Genomic DNA, 24155 nt, shown 5'->3' with positions numbered 1-24155 from the left:
CCTTGTAACAGCTATATCCACCTGAGGAAATAGTCTCTGAACGTCCACTCTATCTATCCCCCTCATCATCTTATAAACCTCTATTAAGTCGCCTCATTGTCCGAAACCAAGATCAAGCTATCCCACTCCCTGTCATTCTGGTGTGCTCCATGTGACTATCCAATAACCGCTTGAAATAATTCACAATTTCTATCCTTCTGAAGCTCACAAGGCATGCAATTGGAGAGAAAGGTTTTTACCATTCTATTTTGCACCTACTTCCATACAGTGGTAGTAGTTCCCTTTAGAAAAGGTTAGTAATATGGAGAAACAGATGAATCAAAGTTAACGAGGTTAGAAATTGTTACTGAATAGAATGAATGACCTCAGATGAAGAATCCTCATCTACACAAAATGGAGCAAAAGTATGGCTTACGTACAGGAAATAACCAATTAACGGTTTTGCTATTTGGCTATTCTTAATAGCATAAAACCAAATGACTACATAAGAAAATGCAGACAGAATGCATGCCGGCAAAATGGGAACTGAATGATGCCTGGGCACACTGGCTACCGCGGTACCTGAATCCAGTTTCGTCTAAAGGCTACATTTGCTTGTGACCCTCCTTGTGCATTGCCATAACCAGCAATTAGTGTTCCTGTAGAAGAAAAAAATTGCTGTCACAAAAATGTAACCTGTTGAAAATTGTGGAATATATTTGTACCAAAATGCATATTTGCCGATAAACAGAATTGAAACATTTTGAAGGGCCTGCTTGACAGTACATAGATCAGAATAGGCATTCATTGTAAAGGACTCGAATACAGACTTTGCACAAAATTAAGATTGTAATTCAGGATGCCCCCCGCCCCCACACCCAGCCTCACTGTTTTCAGCACTGCACTTTTTTATTCACAGATCATGCTTGACTCAGACTTCACACTATTTTCAGCATTTAAAAGTGCAGCACAAATTATATTCCCTGAGTTGAATTAGGTACTTAAAATCTGAAGAGGCACAAATAAATATTAATATAACTGAAAAGTGTTTATTTAAGCTGATCCAAGTATATTTCTAACCCACCCGATTCATTCCGACGAGTTTTTAGAACAAAGAGGCAAGGGTAAATTCTCTCATACTGTGTTGCCTGCAGAAGCTTTGATGGAGGAAAGTGCAGGTTGGATGTGCAACCACCAGGGTGGCAGAAAGTGAATGAGATGGACCTTGATCTTCTTGTATCCAGTATTTCCTAAACTGTGTGGGTTTCTTCTGGTGCTCCCGTGTCCTCCCACAGTCTAAAGATGTGGAGGTTAGGTGGATTGGCCCTGCTAAATTGTCCCTTAGTGTCCAAAAAGGTTAGGTGCGGTTTCTGGGTTACGGGGATAGGGTAGAGGTGTGGGCTGGGAGGGCTAATCTTTCCAGGTGCCGGGGCAGACTCAATGAGCTGAATGGCCTCCTTCTGCACTGTAAACTCTATGGTTATGAGAGATGATTTTGAAGTGCGTTTTTTGGAGTGGAGAGGATAGGGGCTAGTTTAGCACAGGGCTAAATCGCTGGCTTTTAAAGCAGACCAAGGCAGGCCAGCAGCACGGTTCAAATCCCGTACCAGCCTCCCCGAACAGGCGCCAGAATGTGGCGACTAGGGGCTTTTCACAGGAACTTCATTTGAAGCCTACTCGTGACAATAAGTGATTTTCATTTCATTTCATTTCTTCTGGTGGGATTCTGAGGAGACATCCACACACATTCTCTTGAAGTTCAGAATGGAGAGTGTATTTTCCCACAATCTTCTCCTGTGCTTGAAATGGCTTGTGTGTTAATGAGACCATTGTAGATTACGATGTTCTTTGTAATCCATGTTAATCCTACAACCTGAGGCATATGGCACCATCATCCATTTTCTTCATGCTTAATAGATGTTTTTTTCTTGGTGTTAAAACTACTTAGCGGTCCTGTGACCCTGTTCCTTCACATTTTATAAAAACAAGTAAATCTCACGGTCTTTTGAGTCAGGGTTCCATTCTGGGATCTTCCCCTCCAGTTATAACATCAACTGGGATTGGAGCAAGGCTCACTAGTTTACCGTACAGTGCAATGGGCTATCAGCGCACACTTCTCAATCTTCTTTCAATGGTCTCTTGCCAGTGGCAGATTATGGAAAGCTTCTCCAGTCATCCAAGCTGTATTTCATCCTGTGGAGTTGCAAGTCCCATGTCAGGTAGATATTTACCTGCATTGAAATGTGGCCTTGATTTGTAAGGTCCAATAAGGGCCAAGCATGGAGGTGGTTGGGTAAAACTTTCACGCCGCTACCAGCTGGACTTGCCAGCTCCTTCCTGCCACTTTTCCCCAAGGTGGGATCAGAGGCACCATGGCCACTTGGCCACAAATGGCAGGCCACCATTTAACAATTGAAGGCCAATGGACAGAGGCTGACTGGAATTTTCCAGTTGGCGCATAGGTCCCAAGGCACTGGGGTGCAAACAAGCTGCCTGGAAGTGGTCTGCCACTGGGAGAGCACTTCGGTTGGCTATTAGTCTGGAACCTATATAAATATAAGTTGTTGTTTTGTACCAGACAGTCTTTTCTATCTGGAGCCATGACGGATCACCATACATGGTGGCATCATACCCGCACATCACAGCGGAAGTGTGGAATTAGCGACAGTGGCCACCAGTCAGGCTTGAGGCCTTCCCTCCCTGCCCGACCCGGACTGCAGCTCCGGCTTGTTCTGCAGGGGGGGGGCTCCTCTCCCATGCTGGTGGCCCGGCTGCTGATGAGACTTTTTAGATTAAAAACTTAACAAAGTTGGATCCCCGTCTTGAGGTGCCCTCTCTCCTACTTGAAGAAACAAGTTTCTGACCTTTCAGTGCTGGAGGGTTTCCTGTTCTCCCTCCAGGTTTGGGAGCCTGCCTGCTGGATGTAGGTGTAGGATGACCCCACCCTCTGGCCAATACTCGGTCAGTTTGGGGAAAATCACTGCCAGGTAACTCTTTCACTCACAGTCCGGTCTTCTGACCCTCATTTGACTTTGACTTTGAGGTCCTGAGGCCCATGGGGAAAATCAAGCCCATGTCCATTTAGTCAGTGCTGTGAGTATAAACAATCCACCTCAGCTTAGGCAGTAAAACATTGGCTTCTTTCACCTCGGTTGAGGCTGTTGGAAACTAACAATTTGAAGCAGGGGAATTTTTCAATTCCCTTGGTGTTGGTTGTGTTTTTCTTGTGCACAGGGTGGCAAAACAACAAGTTGCAGATGTCAGTAACTGTAATGAGGATAGACGCCTGTCTCGTCAGCAGCCGGCTGATGAGAGCATAGAAATCTAGTGTCTGTGGAACACCTTTACCTGCGAGTCGTGGGTTCAAGTCCCACTCCAGCACAAAACCTGGGCTCACACCCGCCTACTGAGAGGTGCTGTCCATCAGATAAGATGTGGCACCGGAGCCCAGTCAGCCCTTTCTGATGGATATAAAAGATTCCATGGTACTATTTTGAAGATGAGTAGAGTGACTCTCGCCCCCACCCGGTATAGTTATACATATGGGGCGGGATTCTCCGGTATTCGGCTGGCGGGCCGTACCGGCGCCAAAGAGTGGCGTGAACCACTCCGGCGTCGGGCTGCCCGGAAGGTGCAGAATCCTCCGCACCTTAGGGGACTAGGCTGGCGCTGGAGTAATTGGCGCCGCGTCAACCGGGCCAGAACCGCTGTCGTGATTCCTGCGCATGCGCAGGCGGTTTATTCTCCTTGCCGGCCATGGCGGAGCTTTACAGCGGCTGGCGCAGAGGGAAAGAGTGCCCCGACGGCACAGACCCGCCTGCAGATCGGTAGGCCCCGATCGTGGGCCAGGCCACTGTGGGCCCCCCCGCCCAAGGGCCAGATTCCCCCCCCCCCCCCCGAGGACTCCGAAGGCTGCCCACAGAACCAGTTCCCGCCGGTACATACCTTGGGTAATTTACGCCGGCGGGACAGACCGAAAACTGCCGGTCGCTCGGCCCACCGCGGAGCGGAGAATGGCTGGGGGGGGGGGGGCGCTGCCAACGGCCCCCGACCGGCGCGGCGCGATTCCCGCCCCTGTCAAAAAACACAGCGCCGGAGAATTCGGCAGCTGGCAGCAGGGCGGGATTCATGCCGCCCCCCGGCGATTCTCCGGCCCGGCTGGGGGGATCGGAGAATCCCGCCCATGGTTAATGGCGTATTGCTGTTTGTGGGACCTTCTATGTACAAATTGGCTGCATTCCTAACATTGTGACTAAGTAAATACACTTTCATAGAATTATAGAATCGTTATAGTCCAAAGGGAAGTCATGTGGCCCATCAAATCTGTACCGACCCTCCAAAAGAGCACCCTACCCAGGTCCAACGCCCCGTCCACCACACCCTAGCCCCGTGACCTACCTGTTACATCCCTGGACATGAAGGTGAAATTTAGTGTGGCCAACCCACCTAACCTGCACATCTTTTGGATTGTGGGAGGAAACCGGAACACTCGGAGGAAACCCACGCAGACATGGGGAGAACGAGCAAACTCCACACAGACACTCACCCTAGGCCAGAATTGAACCTGGGTACCTGGTGCTGTGAGGCAGCAGTGCAAACCACTGTGCCACCTTGAAAATAATTAATTGACTGTAAAAAAAAAACTGTGATGTCCTGAGGTTGTGGGAGGGGCTATAGGAATGCAAGTGTTTATTTCTTCAAAGGCAATTGATGTATTATGTGTGAGAGATTTGATAAATATTCTGGAATTTTGCTTGATTCACTTTCAGGGAACGGGGAGCTGGCCTGATAGTCTATGGGTAAAGGCGTTCCCAGTGTAATCATTAGTCACGTGGACCAGGAGGTCTCAGGGTTAATTCTCAGCCTATGTCAGCCTCAGTCAGTGCAGGAAGTATAGTGTTATCATTGGCCCGGTCTGGAAAAGGGAGAATGAGTCAGATTTCCCATTCCTGATTGCAGGATGAGGCTCGGCTGAGCTGCTCTTGATGGATGGATAGCCTGACATGTGCGGGCTTGCGTTTCATCATTGAACAATACACAACCTGCAGGCGCTCTGATCTAAAACTCAGCATGAATACAGGCCTTCAGGAGAGCTAACAGGAAATTAGGAAGGAACAAAAAATTAATAAACTTTAAAGCTCGCTACTGAATTTCCATTTGGCACTGATGTCTGAAAAATGCTTCTTCCTTTTGTAGATTCCCTTTGTAAAATGGATCAGGTGACTGCAGTGTTGCCAATTGTTTGAATGCACGATTCCTCAAAACATTAGCTGTCTGTTTCCATTGTCAAACCGTTTTAACATTCAAAACTAACAGACCCAAAGAAAGAGTGAAGGATTAACCTTCTTGGAGCATCTGACATGATCCTTGTGGCTTTAAAATAAATAACTGAATGCAGTTACATCTTTTTTTTCCAATTAAAACCGGCAGAGAAAGAGGAAAATCTGTTATCTACAGCTTTCCGTGCAGTTCCAGTAAAGGCGTAAAGGAAGATATTGTTTAATTGCAGAACTGTACAGTCTCACAAGGCGAAAAGCCTTTGGGATAATCTAAGGAAACTCTTCTCACATTTGTAAGTTAATTATCGATGAATGTCTTTGTGGGATGTGTATACACAGAATTCCTGAAATGCGGGTATGCACAAACTAAAAGCCTATTTTGCTAATACCAGTTGATGTGTGAGCCTAGTTGATTGCAATCATTAGCAATGGGTAATCCATTATAAAATAATCAAGCATCGGATGAAAGCAGTGTACAGACTCTCACCAGTGGTCAGGGTTGACATATGCAGTCATTAGACCGCTGATAATTGGACATCAGATGGAATGCCCTGTTATCAGGCCATGTTGAGAGCTAATTAGTGGTGAGATATAGGCTGTCCTTGGATTATCACCGACAGAGATCAGATATTGCACATTAGGATATTTCTGATAAGATGAGAGCAATGATTCTCCGGCCTATATTAAAAATTAAGGAAAAGGTTTAAGAGCAAAAAAAACACCGCACATCTCAGCCTCCATGTCCCCACCCTCCATGGTCTCACCCCCCCCATGTGTCTCACCCTCCATGTGTCTCACCCTCCATGTGACTCGCCCTCCCATGTGCCTCACCCTCCCATGTGCCTCACCCCTCCATTCTCCTCACTCTCCATCCACTTCAACCTCCATGCCCCTCACCCTCCATGCCCCTCACACTCCATGCCCCTCACCCTCCATACCCCTCACCCTCCATGCCCCCACCCTCCATACCCCTCACCCTCCATGCCCCCACCCTCCATGCCCCTCACACTCCATGCCCCTCACACACCAGGCCCCTCACACTCCATGCCCCTCACAATCCATGCCCCTCACACTCCATGCCCCTCACCCTCCATGCCCCTCACACTCCATGCCCCTCACACTCCATGCCCCTCACAATCCATGCCCCTCACACTCCATGCCCCTCACCCTCCATGCCCCTCACACTCCATGCCCCTCACACTCCATGCCCCTCACTCTCCATGCCCCTCACACTCCATGCCCCTCACACTCCATGCCCCTCACACTCCATGCCCCTCGCTCTCCATGTGCCTCACCCTCCATGCCCCTCACTCTCCATGCCCCTCGCCCTCCATGCCCCTCACTCTCCATGCCCCTCACTCTCCATGCCCCTCACCCTCCATGTGCCTCACCCTCCATGCCCCTCACCCTCCATGCCCCTCACTCCCCATGCCCCTCACCCTCCATGCCCCTCACCCTACATGCCCTCACACTCCATGCCCTCACTCTCCATGCCCCTCACTCTCCATGCCCCTCACTCTCCATGCCCCTCACCCCACATGCCCTCACACTCCATGCCCTCACTCTCCATGCCCTTCACCCTCTATGCCCCTCACACTCCATGCCCCTCACCCTCCATGTCCCTCACCCTCTATGCCCCTCACCCTCCATGCCCCTCACCCTCCATGCCCCTCACCCTCCATGCCCCTCACACTCCATGCCCCTCACTCTCCGTGCCCCTCACTTTCCATGTTCCTCACCCTCCATGCCCCTCACCCTCCATGCCCCTCACCCTCCATGCCCCTCACCCTCCATGTCCCTCACACTCCATGCCCCTCACCCTCCATGCCCCTCACCCTCCATGTCCCTCACACTCCATGCCCCTCATCCTCCATGTCCCTCACCCTCCATGTCCTTCACCCTCCATGCCCCTCACCTTCCATGCCCCTCACCCTCCATGCCCCTCACCATGCCCCTCACCCTCCATACCCCTCACCCTCCATGCCCGAAAAGGCCCGGGTGTCTCAACCGACAGACAAGGCAACACTTCTTCAGTATCGCACTGGAGTCTTGGCCTAGATTACAAATCCACAAGCTTGACTCAGAGGTGAGATTGTTAATCAACAAAGCCAAATCTGATTGTGTCCACAAAGAAGAATAAACAAGTCTTTTAGGTTCGGCACATTAAAAAAAAAACAAAGTCTATTCAGCTTCAGCTGTGGAACAGATGGTATTTGGAAGATAGTAGCTTAGCGCTAACGTCACTGGGCGGGCGGCCCTGGCTAATACTCCGGGGGCAAGAGTTCAAAACCCACCACGGCAACTGATGCAATTTAAATTCAATTAATAAATCTGGAATTGAAAGCTAGTTGCATTAAGTAATCGTGACCATGACACTAGTGTTAATTGTCAGAAAATCCCATCTGGTTCAGTAATGTCTTTTAGGGAAGGAAATCTGCCATCCTTACCCAGTCTGGCTTACCTGTGATTCCAAATCCAAAGCAATGTGGTTTGGGCGGCATGGTAGCTCACAGCGCCAAGGACCCGGGTTCAATTCCGACGTCGGATGACTGTCTGTCTGGAGTTTGCACTTTCTGCCCGAGTCTGCGTGGGTTTCCTCTGGATGCTCCAGTTTCATCCCACTGTCCGAAGATGTGCAGGTTAGACGAATTGGCCATGCTAAATTGCCCAAAACGTTACGTGGGGATAGGAGCGGGGGATTGGGCCGAGGTCGGATGCTCTATTGGAGCAAGGGCCGTGCAGACTCGAATGGCCGAATGGCCTCCTTCTGCACTGTAGGGATTTTATGACTCTTGGCTGCCCATGAAAAGGCCTAGCGAGCCACTCAGTTCAAGGGCAATTAGGGATGGGTGACAAACGCTGGCCTTGTCAGTGACACCTGGACCGCACGAGAGAATACATTTCTAGAAAAGCTGCAGCAAATTGTATTCTACCAAACCTCTATCACCTAGGAGAAGGATAGCAGATACACGGTAACATCACCGCCTTTACATTTACAACTGGAAACATATTGCCATGCCTTTATCATCGCTGGACCTGCCTCCCTAATAACACTGTGGGGTGCTTGCACTGTCTCAACTGCAGTGGCTCAAGGTGTCTCTTCGGCTCATTCACTTTAACAACGTCACCATTTTACAGCACTGCACAAGTGTCCCTTAGTATACAAGTGCTTTACTATGTTACGATCCCAGTTGATGTTGTAACTGGATGGGAAGATCCCAGAATGGAACTCTAGCTCAAAAGACCAAAACATTTTCTTTTTTTCAGTAAACGTGGAGGAACAATGTCACAGGACCGTGAATTAGTTTTTTAACAACAAGAAAAAAACCATTGATTGAATATGAAAAGTTTAATTATAGTACAGCACCCCTTTACTCTCCTCTTAGTTTCACAAATATATACGATTTTCAAAGATATCACACCACTCTGAAACCAAATGGCCAATTCCACTCAACTGATCTTCCGTGGATTTCGTCTTGCAATCCCGTCCCCACCATATGATTGGAGCAAGTGTTTTCAAAACTCCACTCCCAAAAAGTTGCGCTTTAAAACCTTCTTTCAAACAGTGCGTTCCATCAGTTGTTTTCATTGAGAATCCACTTTAGGTTTTCTAACTATTCTTTCAAACAAAGCCTCCGCTCCGCTTTTAACAAGGAATCAAGAACCAGGTTTTCCACCTCTCCTTTCAGGTTTCCCTTGTTTTAAATACTTTACACAAACTCCGAGATACAGCCTCTGATTTCCACAATTATTTCACTCCCGTTCCATAGGCTGTCGTAAGATCTCACAAACTCTTAAAATAACTTCAGATATGTTTCTGGGCTCTCATGAGCAAACTTCTTTTCAGCTGAACTGTGGCTTTACTGAACAGTACCCTGCTGTTATTCCAGTTTCCTCTGTTCCTTTACTTCAGATTTCTTGGAAACTTCTCCTCATTTAGCTAATTTCCTTAACTAGCAGTTCTTTATGTTTCCTCTGGAGCTTGCTTTCGAACACGTGACTCCATGGTGCGGCTTTCCTGCTTCCAGCAGAGCTGAGAGCTGTTCCATCTCTCGCTTCCTCAGCCCAACTAATGTGAATTCTGCTAAAATTACATTTTTAAAAAATTCTTACCTGAAAGGTGCCCCTGGTTGCTGAGCAACAGCCATCAGTTCTCCAACCTCATGTTTACTTTTCATGCATTAACCTCTCTAAGCCCAATAGAAGCACAGTTTTAACTGACCAAAAACCCCACACGTACAAACACTTTTGTCTGACATGAATCTAAATAGGGTTTTACTCCTCTTACACAGAAACACTACATTAAACTTACTTAAATCTATACCTTGGGCTGGATTCTCCAACCCCCCCACCTGGTCGGAATCCAGCCCCTGCTGTCTCCCGAAGTCTCCGGCACCGGAGATTCGGTGGGGGCAGGAATCGCGCTGTGCCAGTTGGCGGGCCCACCCCAGCGATTCTCCGGCCCGGGATGGGCTGAACTCCCGCTGCTGCAATGCCGGTCCCGCCGGCGTGAATCAAACCACCTCCCTTACCGGCGGGACTGGTGGCGTGGGCGGGCTCCGGTGTCCTGGGGGGGGGGGGCGCGGGGTGATCTGGTCCCGGGCGGGTGCCCCCATAGTGGCCTGGCCAACGATCGGGGCCCACCGATCCGCGGGCGGGCCTGTGCCATGGGGGCACTCTTTTCCTTCTGCGTCGGTCATAGGCTACGCGATGGCCGACGTGGAAGTGACCCCCTCTCCTGCGCATGCGTGGGGATGACATCAGCGGCCGCTGACGCTCCCGCGCTTGCGTGGACTTCCGCCGGCTGGCGAAGTCCCTTCGGCCCCGGCTGGCATGGCGCCAAAGGCCTTCCATGCCAGCCAGCGGGACGGGAACCACGCCGGCGCGGGCCTAGCCCCTCAAGGTGTTGGCTTAGCCCCTAAAGGTGCGGATTTACAACACTCCATCACACCGGGACCCCCCGCTCCGCTGGGTAGGGGAGAATCCAGCCCCTTATTTCTAATATTTAACAATACAAATAGAATTAATCTAAAACTACCTCTGCTTTCCTGACAACTGCAACTCAAATTAACAGGAACAAGCATTGAACACTCAAGAAAGAAATCCACATTTAATGAAATGGAGTGTCGATGAATACAGGGTTTGATCTGAAAGTGCTATCCACTTGCAGAAAACTTGTGAGTGAAACTGAGTCTTCGCTGCTGACACAATGTGGCAACACTGGATACCATTGACAAGAAGCATTGCAGTAATTCGCCCGGGCTTGTTTGACAGCATCTCCTTTCTATCACCAAGAAGAACAAGGACAGCAGGTGCGTTGAAATTTCACCGCCTCCCAAGTACCCCTTCAATTCACACGCCATCCTAACTTGGAAATTATATCTCTGCTCCACCATCGCTGGAACTGCCTATCTAACAGCATTATGCAAGTTCCTTTGCAACATAACCTGCACCACTGACTCAAGAGGCCAGCTCGCCACCAAGGGAAATTAGCTATGGCAATAAATGCTGACCTTCCCCAGATCCCATGAATGAGTAATAAAATAGTTGGTAATAAAATGGTTTACCTGACTGTCAAATAAGACCTATACATATTTATTTCACAATGTCCTTTCTCTGACATTCAAACTTTAAAGAACCCTTTTGACTTCTTTAAGTGGGTAACTCTGGCTGATTTTTGCTTGCTGATGTTACTAACTAAAGATGACTGCCTATTGATTTTGCTCACCGAGGAAAATTACCTGTGGACATCAATTAGCAAGCGATGAATGGGAGCGCAGTGTGGGGCGAATAATTTAATAGCTCCCAGCATGTGACCCTCCTTGAAGAAGTCTTCAAAATGAAGCTTAGAGAATCACGTTTGGTTCAATTCATCTGACGTTCTCTGTTTCTGAAAGTTATTGTTAATTGGCAAGACCTCACTTCACCTATTCCGTGGTGGCATTGTCACTCCCTGTAAAGAGATTTTCACACGTCTTATAAACAGGCAATTTGATCATGTCATTCCAATTGGAAAACATTAAGTTACTTGCAATGAATGTCAGGAGAATGTTGCACAGCCCTTTTCTGACCTTTCCAACCCAATAAATGACAAACCTTTGATTGGAAGCAAAAATCAGACAGTGGAAGGGAATAGCTGTAATGTGATAGGAAAGTGGTACCGGGATAAGCAGTGACCAATCAAAAAAAGAGTGAACTAAGAGCTGGTGAATTACTTTGATTTTCAAACTTTCATATGGGTACTTGGCGGCTGAAATTCCCACAAGAGCGTCTTGAACTGGATTGTTTGAAAGATATATTGAAAATATTTTGGCTGTTACGTTTGAATATCATTATAAATTTTCTTATTTAATCTAAAATGCCCGCACTAATCGTGAATAAAGTATAATTTTGCATCATTGACTTTGTCTATATATGTGTTTGTGGAACCCACCTCTTCACTCACCTGATGATGGAGCTGCACTCCGAAAGCTAGTGATTCAAAACAAACCTGTTGGACTTTAACCTGGTGTTGTAAGCCTTCTCATTGTATGTAACAGGGAGTGTCAGATCCTCTGCACCCGCAGTGTAGACAGCAAGCTGAATGCACACGGTTGTACTGCTGTTGGTTTTGTTAATAAAAGAAATTCTGGTGAAGGGACCTCTGCCTCTGTGGACTTATTCCACAAACCTATTGTTTGGACTTGCTGAAATAGTTATTAGTGTGTGTAATTCTCTACTCCAGAAGGCTGGGTCATTGAAATTGTTAAAGGCTGGGTTTGATAGATTTTTGATAGACCAAGTTGAGGGTTATGGGGAACAGACAGGAAAGTGGAGTCTGGACCATAACCTGATCAGCCATGACCTTACTGAATGGCGGTGTGGGTTTGAAGGGCTTGAACCGTTTACTCCTCCTTCTTAGTGCGATGTATGAAAGGCTGTCCAATAAATGGCAGCAGAATCCCACTTCACACAGGAAAAAGAAATGTGAAATTAAAGCTGAAGAAATCCCGGCCACACTTTGGTTTCAGAATGTGTCTGGAAAAGATGCACTAATCAGTGTTCGCCCAACTGGCACAAAATGTCAAGCAGCTGTTTCAAGCACTTGGAAAGCCTGCTTTCAATCCCTCGGAGGTGCACTTCAGAGTTGGAAGCCTTGCCAGAGCACAATGCTCAGCTGTGCATAAAGAGAAAAGCTGAACTCCTACACTCCAGGTGCAGAACTGTAGGTCTAAAATATGTGATGTGGGCTCCTCAAACCTGATCAACCCCAAGGTATTGTATTAAATAATGGCATAATAAATAGTACACGCTGCCAGCACAGAAGCTCTGCTCGGCTCTCATAGGAGGGTGGCATACTGGTAAGGAGCTAGCACCTGGGGAAACTTATCCCAGCACCTTCAAGAGGAGGGCCAAGAACATGGTGATTTCAAATAGACTCTGCCACTTTAACCTGGTGTTGTAAGACTTCTCATTGTGTATAACAGGGAGTGTCAGATCCTCTGCACCCGCAGTGTAGACAGCAAGCTGAATGCACATGGTTGTACTGCTGTTGGTTTTGTTAATAAAAGAGATTCTGGTGAAGGGACCTCTGCCTCTGTGGACTTATTCCACAAACCTATTGTTTGGACTTGCTGAAATAGTTATTAGTGTGTGTAATTCTCTACTCCAGAAGGCTGGGTCATTGAAATTGTTAAAGGCTAACCTCTGGGTTAGGTGGATTGGCCATGCTAAATTGCCCGTAGTGTCCTAGAAAAAGTAAGGTTAAGAGTGGGTTACGGGTATAGGGTGGATACGTGGGTTTGAGTAGGGTGATCATGGCTCGGCACAACATTGAGGGCCGAAGGGCCTGTTCTGTGCTGTACTGTTCTATGTTCTATGTTCTACTTGTGTACAGAGGCTGGTAAATTCTTTCCTTTTCCTCTGGGTTCCTGACTGCGGTTTTCTTAAGCGTTGTTGCATTTTTATCTTGCTTGACTAATATTTCTGTGACATGATTTATCCAAGAAGAGCAGTTTTGAAGTTTGTCTCAGTTTCTGTTCCTCCACCACGATTACCATATTGCCGCTTTTACATTGCCAAGAAGACAGACATTCTGTTGAAGCTTTTTATCTTCCAATCACTAGAATGCAAGAATGCCAAATTTCAAATTACAACAATCTTTATCACAGGAGAAAAGAGTATTGATTGGTTAGCAATTAGACACTGATTGGCAGATGATTTGCACAATGTTCAGCACCATTTGCAATTCCTCAGATCCTGAAGCAGTCCCTGTCCATATGCTGCAGGACCTGGACATTATTCAGGCTTGGATTGATAAGTGGCAAGTAGCATGTCATAGAATCCCTACAGTGCAGAAGGAGGCCATTTGGCCCATTGTGTCTGCACCAACCCTTCAAATGAGCACTCCACCTGCCCCATCCCTGCAACCCCATAACCTAACCTGTACATCCCTGGACACTAAGGGGAAATTTAGTATGGTCAATCCACCTGCCCCATACATCTTTGGACTGTGGGAGGAAACCGTAGCACCCAGAGGAAACCCACGCAGACACCGGGAGAACTTACAAACTTCACACAGAAAGGGAATCAAGGCCAGAATTGAACCTGGTTCCCTGACGCTGTGTTGCAGCAGTGCACAGATGCACAGTGCCACCATGCCACCTCATTTGCGCTAGGCAAGTGCCAGGCCATGACCATCTCCAACAAGAGAGAATCCATCCATCACTCCTTGACATTCAATGGAATTACCATCACTGAATCCCCCACGATCAACATCCTGGGGGTTACCATTGACCAGAAACTGAACCGACTAGCCTTATAAATACAGTGGCTAGAAGAGCAAGTCAGAGGCTAGGAATTCTGTGGTGAGTGACGCGCTTCCCGACTCTCAAAAACCTGTCCACCATCTAAAGGCACAGTCTGGAGTACGATGGAATACTCTCCAATTGCCTGGATGAGTGCAGCTCCAACAACATTTAAGGAGCTCGACACCATCCAAGACAAAGCAGCCCGCTTGATTGGCACCCCTTCCACCAGCTTCAATGTTCACTTCCTTCACCACCAACACACAGTAGCAGCAGTGTGTACCATCGACACGATGCACTGCAGCAACTCACCAAGGCTCCTTAAGCAGCACCTTCCAAATTCACAACCTTTAGCTCCTAGAAGGACAAGGCCAGCAGATGCAGGTGGTGGTGTTCCCATGCAAGTTCCCCACTAAGCCACACACCATCCTGATTTGGAACTATATTGCCGTTCCTTCATTGTCACTGGGTAAAAATCCTCCCTAACAGCACTGTGGGTGTACCTGCACCACAAGGACTACAGGAGTTCAAAAAGGCAGCTCACCACCACCTTCTGAAGGGTAATCAATGTTGGCCTGGCTCGTGATGCCCACATCCCACGAAAGAATAAAAAAATTAGCACCCCTTTTCTTCTGTAGTATAAATTGTTGTGATTGCTGAAATTTGGCATTCTTACATTTGTCCTGATGAGTGCAAGATGAAAAGCTTTGGTAACATCTTTCTTTTCAGGAATGGTAGCACAGTGGTCAGCACTGTTGCTTCACAGTGCCATGGTCCTGTGTTTCCTCCGGGTGCTCCGGTTTCCTCCCAGCAGTCCCGAAAGACGTGCTGTTAGGTGAATTGGACATTCTGAATTCTCCCTCCGTGTACCCGAACAGGCGCTGGAATGTGGTGACTAGGAGCTTTTCACAGTAACTTAATTGCAGTGTTATAATAAGCCTACTTGTGACACCAATAAAGATTATTATTATTATTAGATTTAGCTTCTATCCCCTACATTTGTGACCTGGTACAGAATGTGTAAAATGACATAAATGTTGTCCACTTTGATCCTTGAGGTCAGTTTAACTCCCTTGCACTGCAAGGGCACATTACTAAGCCCTTGAGTGCATGAGGGGCAACTATATATTCTAGTCCCAGACAGTATTGGCACTGCATGTGTTAAAGTTCAACATCGTTGCACGGAGGCATATTCTGTTTACTAAAGTTAAATTTAAACTCATGTAAAATAATGGTCCCCCAGGATTACTGGATAGTTTGCATGATGCACAAAAGGTGCATCTTGTAATGCAATGGCACAATTTAAAAACACCCATCAGCTCGAGGGGGAAATGGGGCTGACGAGATTGCTCGACAGAGAGCCGGTAATGGCTCGATGGGCTGAATGGCACGCTCAAGTGCTGTTGTGACAATGAAGTGAAAGAGATGCCATTTGCGAAGTCACCTGTAACATGTTTGAAGAATGTTTAACTGCTTTTTCCAAGGCTAACACCATTATGGTGAAGCAAATAGCGGAGCTCACAATGGTAATGGAAATGCTTTCCTGATTAGATGAGAATATTTCAGAAATGTAGAAAACAAAATCACTCCAGTCACAAGATAAGAAACAAATTGTTACCGGGTGTTTCATTTGAAGAGGAGAACACAGTCATTTTAAAAAGTGGCTACTTAAAAATATGAAAGGAGATGCAGATTCCTCGGACAAGAGTCACTTGTTGATGGAGACCATCTGCTCCAGTCTCATGTGTGTCAAGCTATAACAACCCTTGGTGTCTGTGCTAATTTTCCTGATGATTAGTGTAATTTCCGGTGCACTTACTGCACTTAGAAGAGTATAGAATTGTTGAAGTATTTGTCATATCACAAAGGTTGTTGCTCTCATTTCCTGTGGTATTGGATTTAATGATGGAGAGTGTTACACAGGGGAAGTTGCATATGCTGCAATATGTTACTTTCATTCTCAATATTCTCGGAATTGATTTCAGATGACTGTGTTAGAGACCACTTAATATAAAACGCAATGAACTCAGACTCTGCTTAAATGATGGTTTCCCTGCACCCAAATGAGACGACTTGCAAACCTCGAAGGTCCTTCCTTAACTGAGGGACACTTCGCTACCTATATAATTGTAAGTCTTGGTATTGAGTATGCGGCCCACTTTTAAAATGTCAAACGTCTATCACACCTCAAAGCATTAAAGAAGTGTTATTCACACTTCCTTCTATTTAAATAACACAGCTCTGAAAAGAGCAATGCAATGGTGTAGCGGTAATGACATTTGACCAGCAATCAAGAGGCCCAGGTTAATGCCATGGGGGTCACGGGTTAAAATGGTGAATTCAGATGGTGGAATTTGAATTCAGTTAATAAAAAGTCTGGAATGAAAAAGCGAGTGTCAGCAATGGGGACCATGAAACTATGTTGATTGTAAAACATCGTTGACTCTTAAATGCTATGAAGCCTAAAAGAAATTAAATTGGACAGACCACCTTGCCTTGACCTAGACACCAGAAATGACAACATGGGCTTTGTTCAAAATTGGGAGAACTGTTCAAGCAACAGCCTGACATTGTTACACCCATGAAATCATATCTTACAGACAACGTCTCCAACACCACCATCACCATCCTTGGATATGCCCTGTTCCACTGGCAGGAGGATAAAAGCAAATTACTGCGGAAGCTGGAATCCGAAACGAAAGAGAAAATGCTGGAAAATCTCAGCAAGTCTGGCAGCATCTGTAGGGAGAGAAAAGAGCTAAAGTTTCGAGTCCGATGACTCTTTGTCAAAGCTGGTCACCATTGTCACCATTTGAACCCATGACCCCACGGCATTAACCTGGGCCTCTTGATTACTGGTCAAATTGTCGGCTTTGACAAAGAGTCATCGGACTCGAAACGTTAGCTCTTTTCTCTCCCTACAGATGCTGCCAGACTTGCTGAGACTTTCCAGCATTTTCTCTTTTGTCCACTGGCAGGAGGGACGCACCAGCGATGGCAACAACGGTATTCAGTCGACCGGCAGTTGCCCTGAGAGTCCTCATCATTGACTCTGGACCCCAGGAAGTCTCAAGGCATCAGGTCCAACAGGGGCAAGGAAACATCCTTCTGATTACCGCCTTTCTGCTGATGAATCCATGTTGAAGCACTGAGGGTGGTAAGAGCACAGAATGCATCTGGGTCTGTCAATGTCTATCAACGAGGCCATCTCAGTCTCCTCCTGAGGTCTCCAGTGTCACAAATGTCAGTTGTCAGCCAATTCAATTCACTTCATATGATATCAAGAAACGGCCATGGGCCCTGATAGCATTCCAGCAATAGTACTGCAAACTTGTGCTCCTGATCGAGCCTCACCCCCTAACCAAGCTGTTCCAGTAAAACATTGGCATCTGCTCGACAATGTGGAAAATTGATCAGGTATGTCTTGTCAACAAAAGAGCATGGCAAATCTAACCTGGCCAATTATTGCCCCAGCAGTTTACTCTTGATTATCAGTGAAGTGATGGAAAGTGTTGTCAACAGTGCTATCAGATGGCACTTACTCAGCAATAACCTGCTCGCTGATATTCAGTTGGGTTCCATCAGGGTCACTCAGCTCTTGACCTCGTTACTGCCTTGGGTTCAAACTTGGACAAAAGAGTTGAACTGAAGAGGTGAGGTGGGAGTAACTGCCCTTGGCATCAGGTTGGCATTTGACCGAGTGTGGCAATCAAGGAACCGTCGCAAAACAGACATCAATGTAGGTGGAGTGATACCCAGCAAAAAGGGAGAGTTGTTGGAAATCTGCATCTCAGTCCGGCAATTTGCTGCAATTCCTCAGGGTAGTCTCCTAGGTCCGATCATCTTCAGCTGCTCAATAAATGATACCCCTTCACCGCGCACCCCCCCCCCCCCCCCCACCATGTTTCCATGTTTGCTGATGATTACACAATGTTCAGCACCATTTGCCACTTGTCAGATACTGAAGCATACCTATACATCGTGACCTGGACATCATTCAGGCTTGGGTTGATAAATGGCAAGTAACGTTTGTGTCAAACATGTGCCATTAACGACCATTGCCAAGAGAGAATCTCGCTATATCCCCACCACCATTCTCACCATAATCTCTCTCTCTCCCCATGCCCCTTACCACCACTCTCTTGCTCTCTTCCCCTGCCTCCTACCACCACGCCCATCCCCACCACTCCTCCCTCCCTTATACCACCACTCCTCCCTCCCCTTGCCATCACTCTTTCTCCCTCTCCCTTCCCCTAGCACCACTCCCCTCTCTTACCAACCACCACTCTCCCCCTCTCCCGCATCCCCTATCACCACTCTCTTTCTCCTGTGCTCCCTACCACCCCACTCTCTCCCCACCCCCCTCTGCGCTACCTACCACCGCTCTGTCCCTTCCATCATATCCCCTACCAGCACTCTCTGCCCCACACGCTCTACCACCACTCTCTCCCCTCCCCCAAGCCCCCTACCAATACTCGCCTCCCCCATGCCCCTACCACCACTCTCTCCCCTCCCCCAAGCCCCCAACCAATACTCGCCTCCCCCATGCCCCTACCACCATTCTCTCCCCTCCCCCAAGCCCCCTACCAATACTCACCTCCCCCATGCCCCTACCACCATTCTCTCCCCTCCCCCAAGCCCCCTACCGATACTCCCCTCCCCCATGCCCCTACCACCACTCTCTCCCCTCCCCCAAGCACCCTACCAATACTCGCCTCCCCCATGCCCCTACCACCACTCTCTCCTCCTCCCCTCCGACAACCGCTCACTCTCCTCTCCTGTACTCCCTACCATCATTCACTCCCCCACCCCACACCCAGTGTATATTTTAACTGGAATTCTACTGCTGAAAACAAAAACAGTATACAATACAATACTTGAGGCAGAGGCTTCAGTCTGGAACAAAATCCAGTCAGAGGATTTGTGGCTGCTCACTGCTAATTCAGTATAATATATACTTTTAATGGTCACAATATTCCAATAGAAGGAAGTGTGACATGCCTTTTAAAGTGTGACTATGCTGCATAGTCATATATTCATAGAGGTCTACAGCAAAAAGGCCCTTCGGCCCATCACATCTGCGCTGGTCAAAAACAACCACGTAACTATAATCTAATTTTCCAGCACTTTCCATAATCTTGTATGCCTTGACATCGCAAGTGCACATCTAAATACTTCCTAAATGTTATAAGGGTCTCTCCCTCCACCACGCTTTCAGGTAGTGAGTACTAGACTCCCACCACCCTCTGGATGAAAAGGGTTTCCTCACATCCCCTCTAAACCTCCTGCCCCTTACCTTAAATGTGCGCCCGCTGGTCATTGACCCTCTAAGGAGAAAGGTTTCTTCCTGTTTACTCTGTCTATGCCCCTCATAATTTTATACCTATCAATCATGTGGGTGGTATGGTTGCACAGTGGTTAGCAACGCTGCCTCACAGCACCAGGGACCCGGTTCAATTCCAGTCTTGGGTGACTGTCTGTGTGGAGTTTGCACGTTCTTCCCGTGTCCGCGTGGGTTTCCTCTGGATTCTCCCACAGTCCAGAAATGTGCAGATAAGGTTGATTGGCCATGCTAAATTGCCCCTTAATGTCCAAAGATGTGAGGTTAGGTGGGGTTGTTGGGATAGGACGCAGGAGTGGGCCTAGCTAAGGTGCTCTTTCAGAGGTTTGGTGCACACTTGATGGGCCAAATGGTCTCTTTCTGCACTATAGGGATTCTTATGGATTCTATGTCCTCCCCTTGGTCTCCTCTGCTCCAAGGAAAACAACCCCGATCTATCCAATCTCTCTTCATAACTAAATCTAGCAGCATATAGTCACACTTTAATGGATCCAGTCAATGAGTAATTGGTGAGTGTTTGGGAGGTGAGTAGGGAGATGCTATGATTTTGAGCCATACAAGTCCAGCGGGCGCAAGCTGTTAATACTGCTCTGAAATTCAAAGGTCCCCTGCAGTGACAAACACATTGCGGATGCAGCAATAAAACAGTGCAAGTGGCAAAATGATTCCACCGCAGGAAGAGGGGATTGGGACCTGGGGTTGAACTCTCCGCATGAACCATGTTTGCTCACACCAATTGAAATCCCAGTCTCACGAGCCTTCCTCAGGCGACAATGTGCTGTTGAAATGGTTAAAGAACTGCCATCAAATATCCATGGGAGCAGATCATTGCTCTCCTGGTCTTCCATTATTCTTTTGCTCCCTTCGCTCGGCCTGCCCTGCCAGAGAAGCCAATCACTATTTAATCCACCGACTGATTATTGCAGATGGTGTTTCTGTTTTAATATTAGCTTTAGTGATTACACACCAGCAGTGCACTGGAAAATCAGAATCAGAGCACACTTCAACGTGTGTGTTACCTTTAGTCTCGCACTGGTTTGGCACAGGGCTAAATCGCTGGCTTTGAAAGCAGACCAAGGCAGGCCAGCAGCACGGTTCATTTCCCGTACCAGCCTCCCCGAACAGGCGCCGGAATATGGCGACAAGGGGCTTTTCACAGTAACTTCATTTGAAGCCTATTTGTGACAATAAGCGATTTTCATTTCATTTCATTTCACTGAACGTCACACATCATTGAAGGCACAACAGGACTAGAATAATCTTTGATAATTGCCCCGTGACTCTCTACCAGCCTGTTGAAATTTGCAAAAGCCTAGTTAGTCTTTATAATGCAGCCTCATGAGAAACATCAGTTTCAGTTATTCTCCAACCCCCCCCAAACTATTAATGTAAATAGGTTTAATTAACAAGTGATTGCCGTGTGTCACACTTTTAAATTAATAATGAGCTTGACAGAAAAAATTCTGAAATAAAGTCAGGACTCTGACCCGACCCGCAATTAAATGAATAATCAAACGTATATTAAATAGCCTTTTGGCAGGATAGTGCTGTGGAAAGGTACTCTGCTCATCTCTGAAGCGGGCTTTCCACCCCAACTTCACAAAACATTATCGCCATCAACCGAACCCAGAATTAGTCACTCCGACAACTGACAAACAAATCTATCTAAACTCAGGAGGCCGAGCGGGAGCGACAGAGAATTCTAACTTCAGATTTGGGGAGGCAGTACAGTCTCGCTGCGTGCCACACAGCTGGAAATCTTGCCCAGAGTAAAGAAGCTGTTGATGTTTAAAGCCGGCAGTACCTTCATTAGTCAGTGCCGCTTTTAGAGATTCAATTACCAGCTATAGACCTTAATTACCAAAGCCATTCGGGGTGCTTCAGCTTCCAAAATTAATTTCACCTCACAAACCTCTCGGTTCTGCAGCCATTTTCTGAGAATTCCTCCTTTTTGTTTACTTTGAACATATTTAACCAGGGAGTGACTGAATTTCTCATCATTCCCTGACCGGGAATCGAACCCAGGCCACGGCGGTGAAAGCGCCAAATCCTAAACACTAGACCACCAGGGAAGAGTGACTGAATTTCTTGTGGGAGAAACAAAATATCTGGATGGCGTCCAGTGGATCCCTACAGTACAGAAGAAGACCATTCTGCTCATTGAGTCTGCACAGCCCCTCAGAAAAAAGCGCCCTACCTCGGCCTACTCCCCCACCCCAACCTGCACGACCCTGGGCACTCAGGGCCAATTTTGGCTGGTTTAGCATAGTGGTCTAAACAGCTGGCTTGTAATTCCGAACAAGGCCAGTGATGTACCATCAATTGAAAGCGAAACGAGTTGCTGGACAAAAGTATGGCTTTAATTAGCTAGATGTTAGCCCTGCGGTCGATTACAGTATAAGGACGACCACCGGGAGTACTGGGTATTTATACCCCGCCCTGGAGGTGGGGTTAACTCAGCCTCTCGACCAATCGGGGAGCCGTCACATGACTGGTCTCAACCAACCGGTCGAGAGGCACATGACCGACCAGGGCCAATGGTAAGCCAGTGTTCTGCACCAATGGCAGGCAGCTATGCTAATCATACCACCACAGCCAGCAGCGCAGGTCCAATTCCCGTACCGGCCTCCCTGAACAGGCGCCGGAATGTGGCGACTCAGGGCTTTTTTTTCAAAATATTTTTATTGTCCTTTTTCACATTTTCTCCAGAATTTACACCAACCAACAATAAACAATAATCAGCAACACATATGTCAATCCCCATAACAATAACAAAGATCCCATCTTCCCACCAACCCTCCCACCCATCCCCCACCCCAACTAATGTTCGATGTTATCCAGTTCTTGAAAGTGCATCATGAATAATGCCCATGACTTGTAGAACCCCTCCGTCCTTCCCCTCAGTTCAAACTTAACCTTCTCACGGGTCAAGTATTCCAACAGGTCCCCTCGCCACGCCAGGGCACAGGGTGGAGAGGCTGCTATCCATCCCAGCAGGATCCGCCTTCAGACGATCAACGAGGCGAAGGCTACGATATCTGCCTCCGCACCCGTTTCCAACCCCGGCTGGTCCGATATCTCGAAAATGGCCTCCCGGGGTCCCGGGTCCAGTTTCACGTGCCCCATCTTGGAAATTACCCTGAAAACTTCCTTCCAGTAATCCTCTAGCTTTGGACAGGACCAAAGCATATGAACGTGATTCCCCCCCCCCCCCCAAACAACGCTCACACACATCTTCTACTCCTTCAAAGAATAAGCTCATCCTCGCCCTCGTGAGGTGTGCTCCGTACACCACCTTCAGCTGTATCAGCCCCAACCTCCCACATGAGGTGGAGACATTCACTCTCCGGAGCACCTTACACCAGACGCCCTCCTCTATAACCGCTCCCAACTATTCCTCCCACTTTGCTTTGATCCCTTCCAGTGGTGCCTTATCCTTTTCCAAAATAGCTCCGTACACCGCTGTCACTACCCCCTTCTCCAGTCCCCTTGTCGTCAGCACCTCCTCCAGCAATGTGGAGGCCGGTTCCTCCGGGAAGCTCTGTATCTCCTTCCTGGCAAAATCTTGAACCTGCATGTATCTAAACATTTCACCCTGCTCCAGCCATACTTCGCTTCCAGCTCCCTCAGTCCTGCAAACCGACCCCTAAGAAACAAGTCTTTTAGCGTCTTAATCCCCTTCTCTTCCCATTTCCGAAAACTTCCATCACACTTCCCTGGCTCAAATCTGTGGTTCCCCCGAATCGGCATTTCCCTTGATCCTGCCCCAACTCGAAGTGTTGGCGAAACTGCCTCCAGATTTTCAATGCAGCTATTATTACCATACTCCCTGAGTATTTCCCCGGAGCTATCGGGAGCGGCACTGTTGCTAGTGCTTTCAGTCCCGACCCCCTGCACAAACCCTCCTCCATTCTGATCCACTGGGAATCAGCCCCTCTGACCCAGCGCAGCACCGACTCGGGGTTTTTCACAATAACTTCATTGAAGCCTACTTGTGACAATAAGCGATTATTATTATTACCTAACTCGCTGTGGGAGGAAAGCAGAGCAACCGGAGGAAATCCACGCAGACACGGGGAGAACATGCAAACTCCATGCAGACAGTGACCCAAGGCCAGAATTGAAGCTGGGGTCCCTGTCGCTGTGAGGCAGCAGTGCTAACCACTGTGCCAACATGTCCTTAGGGGAACCGCTCTGCCCACATCACATTATGTACCTCGGAGTATTCACTGGCCTGCCTGACAGGGAGATGAGATTTTGGTATTTGTAATGGCTGGCATTTCCCAAAGGGAAAAGAGAGCACATGTCCTCAACCGTCTGATGTGAAGATCAGAACAGCCCCAGCTTAATCGACTTAGTGAAAAGATTGCGATCAGAGTAGTCAATTTTTGATCAGGAGCTAATTGCATCACATGTGAGAAATTGCCCCAGTAATTATGCTGAGCCAACCCAGATTAATTTTCAGAATAAACATTAAAACTTGGCAAAAGATATGATTAAGGCACATCATTTCTTTGCATTTTACAGAGCACCTCTGGAACTGCTCCAAGTCCTGGGACGAGAATTTGTGCATCGCTAAGTACGGTGCTTTTCTAAAGCCTGATTTGCGACGAGTTGAGTTGACTTATTTTCCTTGCACTGTTTATTCCTCCCAAGTAACACAATAGCTTCTGACTGACCTGACCAATGGATGACCTGTTGACTTGTCAACATTGTTCTTGAGCTGGTTACTGGGGAGATTATGCTCTGTGTGAAGTGTCCTCCCACCTT

The 24155-nt window shown here is 47.6% G+C and overlaps 1 protein-coding gene and 1 non-coding gene across 3 annotated transcripts in view; one reads left to right on the top strand and one right to left on the bottom strand.

The window, feature by feature from the left end:
• Positions 1-24155, top strand: part of ankrd13b (ankyrin repeat domain 13B) — a 455805-nt gene that overhangs the window by 157142 nt on the left and 274508 nt on the right. The gene's annotated exons all lie outside the window — the stretch shown is intronic.
• Positions 21386-21457, bottom strand: trnae-uuc. The gene has a single exon. It is a non-coding gene; the product is annotated as a tRNA-Glu (tRNA).

The sequence above is a fragment of the Scyliorhinus canicula genome, chromosome 12 (assembly GCF_902713615.1).
Source record: "Scyliorhinus canicula chromosome 12, sScyCan1.1, whole genome shotgun sequence".
NCBI classification, from domain to species: Eukaryota; Metazoa; Chordata; class Chondrichthyes; order Carcharhiniformes; family Scyliorhinidae; genus Scyliorhinus; species Scyliorhinus canicula.
The sequence above is the reverse complement of the archived record's forward strand: the minus strand, read 5'-3'. Positions and strand labels throughout refer to the sequence as shown.